Genomic DNA, 4,108 nt, shown 5'->3' with positions numbered 1-4,108 from the left:
CGACGAAACTCCGTTCCGCTTAGTCGGTTCGGTACGGAGCGCAACCGCGACTATGTCCCCCCGGCATAGTCGGTTCGGTGGATCGGCTACTGACAACCTATTGAATTAATGCTCAGAATCGATGCAGTAACGTATTTCTAGCATTCCTATACCGTTTTGGCACGTTCGGATCCACTATTGTAGATATTATCGATAAAATTCCGTTCCGCTTAGTCGGTTCGGTGAACCGATGACTGACAACGCATAGAAGAAACACTTAGAATCGATACTGTAACGGATTTCTATTTCCCCCCATAACGTTTTTGTACGTTCGAATTCAAAATGGTAGAAATTATCGACGAAACTCCGTTCCGCTTAGTCGGTTCGGTACGGAGCGCAACCGCGACTATGTCCCCCGGGCATAGTCGGTTCGGTGGATCGGCTACTGACAACCTATTGAATTAATGCTTAGAATAGATAAAGTAACGTATTTCTAGCATTCCTGTACCAGTTTGGCACGTTCGGGTGCGCAATTGTTCGAGTTATCGACGAAACTCCGTTCCGCATAGTCGGTTCGGTGCGTCGTTTACATTTTCTAAGTCCTGGCCGCGTATTGCTTTCTCATTTCCAAAGTCCTGGCCGCGTATTGCTTTCTCATTTCCATAGTCCTGGCCGCGTATTGCTTTCTCATTTCCAAAGTCCTGGCCGCGTATTGCTTTCTCATTTCCAAAGTCCTGGCCGCGTATTGCTTTCTCATTTCCAAAGTCCTGGCCGCGTATTGCTTTCTCATTTTCAATGTCCTGGCCGCGTATTGCTTTCCGTCTTTCTAACATCCGACCGTGTAGTACTTAGCATTTTCGAAGTCTCAGCCGCGTTATGAGATTTATTTTTTTAAGTCCGCCGGCGCTCATGGCTTTATTTTTTTCTCTACGCGCGCGCGCGTGCCTTTCTATTTTTTTTCTAAGTCCAACGGCGTATTGCTTTCAAAAAATTTTCTTCGCGCTTCGCGCGAACGAGGAACAAAAAAAAAATTTTTTTTTCCTCTCCTCTCACTTACTTTCCTTGCCTTTCCCCCCCCTTCTTCACCCTTTTCTTCACACTTTCGCTCTCTATATAATATATATATTATTATGTCTAATAATATAATCAACTATTATTTATTATATTAATATTATAATATAATATAATTTATAAGTGTGATGTTAAAACCTCATTCACACTCTCAAACTTATAATTAATTTGATCTCTCCAACACTTTTATTAGGGGCCTTTCTCCTCAAATCGTAATGTTCCACTGTAACATCGTGGACATAGATACTGAGGATAGACCACGGAGAGATCATATATTTCTGACACTTCTTGTATTAGAAACTTTGCGTTTCGTTGCTTTCGCAGATGTTCGTCGTCCACATCTTGTTGTGCGAGTCGCATATCTCAACCTTCGTTCTTTAATTCTCACAAAGTTGTACGAAGTCGCGAAATAAACATGTATCTCGCATTCGTACGAGAGGTGTCTGGCCTTCCTCAGAACACCTCTCTCTTTATTAGTACGATCTAAGTATATATCTCGTGTGTCTCGTGCCGAAGTCCAGAAAAATTTCTATAAACTTTGCCTTTTTTCCATACGGCAGACACATTTTTGCTTAGGACACCTCTATTTTGCTTTGCAAAATTTTATATAACTTTATTTTGGGGACGTAATCTTAGCATGTATTATTCGATGTATTTTAACATCAGTTACTTCTCGTCATTCGCCACAGTTCTGCTTTTTACCACACTTTGGGTCCTTTTCAACCCGCGGTAACATTTGGCGGAGAGCGACGCTGCCCCATCGTCCGGCATGTTCGGACCGTCGTCTCCCATATAGATACCGAACGGCCGTCCAAATGGTCGGCGACGCCGGCTCTTACGCACTGAACCTTATAGTGAAAAAGTGCGATTTTTGCTCAACTTTTCAAAAGTCGATTTTTACTTTAAAAATTTTACGAACTTCCCAACTTACGTTGTCGTTCGTCATATTTCCATGCACCACCAATTGCCATTTCATATCATTTCTCATGGTACGAAAGTATCGAAGTAAAAATACTTAGTCTTTCGTACGAGAGAAATTTTGCCTTAGGACACCTTCACAGTTCGTGTAAAATTTCATTAATTTTACTTTGAACATAATTCTAGTTTATGTCAGATCGATGCATTTTAGCAACGATTATTCGTACTTGCCAAAGTTCCGCTTATACGTATATTGGGTCTGTTTGACCCGCGGTAACTTATGGCGGAGAACGACGCTGCCCCATCGTCCGGTATGTTCGGACCGTCGTCTCCCATATAGATACCGAACGGCCGTCCAAATGGTCGGCGACGCCGGCTCTTACGCACTGAACCTTATAGTGAAAAAGTGCGATTTTTACTCAACTTTTCAAAAGTCGATTTTTACTTTAAAAATTTTACGAACTTCCCAACTTACGTTGTCGTTCGTCATATTTCCATGCACCACCAATTGTCATTTCATATCATTTCTCATGGTACGAAAGTATCGAAGTAAAAATACTTAGTCTTTCGTACGAGAGAAATTTTGCCTTAGGACACCTTCAGTTCGTGTAAAATTTCATTAATTTTACTTTGAACATAATTCTAGTTTATGTCAGATCGATGCATTTTAGCAACGATTATTCGTACTTGCCAAAGTTCCGCTTATACGTATATTGGGTCTTTTTGACCCGCGGTAACTTTTGGCGGAGAACGACGCTGCCCCATCGTCCGGTATGTTCGGACCGTCGTCTCCCATATAGATACCGAACGGCCGGCCGGATGGTCGGCGACGCCGGCCGTTACGCACGGGCGCTTACGATGCTAACGCGCGATCCGAACGTGCCAATTCGAGAGTGCGGTAAAACTTAGCGTGAAAAAATCGATTTTCCAAAAAGTTGTAAAACACGTTTAAAATGATGATAAATGAATTCGTGTATAAAAAATTTTTTTTTTCGGTAGAAATTGAGAAAAAACCGCTCCGCATAGTCGGTTCGGTGAAACGATGACTGATAACCCATTAAAATAATGATCAGACCTGTTAGAGCATTGTATTCTTAGTACTCCTATATGGTTTTGGTACGTTCGGATTCATAAATGAGGAAGTTATTAATAATAAATCGTTCCGCATAGTCGGTTCGGTGAAACAATGACTGATAACCCATTAAAATAATGATCAGACCTGTTAGAGCATTGTATTCTTAATACTCCTATATGGTTTTGGCACGTTCGGATTCATAAATGAGGATGTTATTAATAAGAAATCGCTCCGCATAGTCGGTTCGGTGAAACAATGACTGATAACCCATTAAAATAATGATCAGACCTGTTAGAGCATTGTATTCTTAGTACTCCTATATGGTTTTGGTACGTTCGGATTCATAAATGAGGAAGTTATTAATAATAAATCGTTCCGCATAGTCGGTTCAGCGGTGAGTTCGTGCACGACTAAGTCCCACCGGCATAGTCGGTTCGGTCAAACTATGACTGACAACCCATTCCAAAAACGATTGGACTCGTTAGAGCAGTGTACTCTTAGTACTCCTATATGGTTTTGGCACGTTCGGATTCATAAATGAGGATGTTATTAATAAGAAATCGCTCCGCATAGTCGGTTCGGTGAAACAATGACTGATAACCCATTAAAATAATGATCAGACCTGTTAGAGCATTGTATTCTTAATACTCCTATATGGTTTTGGCACGTTCGGATTCATAAATGAGGATGTTATTAATAATAAATCGTTCCGCATAGTCGGTTCAGCGGTGAGTTCGTGCACGACTAAGTCCCACCGGCATAGTCGGTTCGGTCAAACTATGACTGACAACCCATTCCAAAAACGATTGGACTCGTTAGAGCAGTGTATTCTTAGTACTCCTATATGGTTTTGGTACGTTCGGATTCATAAATGAGGAAGTTATTAATAATAAATCGTTCCGCATAGTCGGTTCAGCGGTGAGTTCGTGCACGACTAAGTCCCACCGGCATAGTCGGTTCGGTCAAACTATGACTGACAACCCATTCCAAAAACGATTGGACTCGTTAGAGCAGTGTACTCTTAGTACTCCTATATGGTTTTGGCACGTTCGGATTCATAAATGA

This window comes from Megachile rotundata, unplaced genomic scaffold (assembly GCF_050947335.1).
Source record: "Megachile rotundata isolate GNS110a unplaced genomic scaffold, iyMegRotu1 scaffold0391, whole genome shotgun sequence".
Classification (NCBI taxonomy): Eukaryota; Metazoa; Arthropoda; class Insecta; order Hymenoptera; family Megachilidae; genus Megachile; species Megachile rotundata.
Note: the sequence above shows the minus strand (reverse complement) of the source record.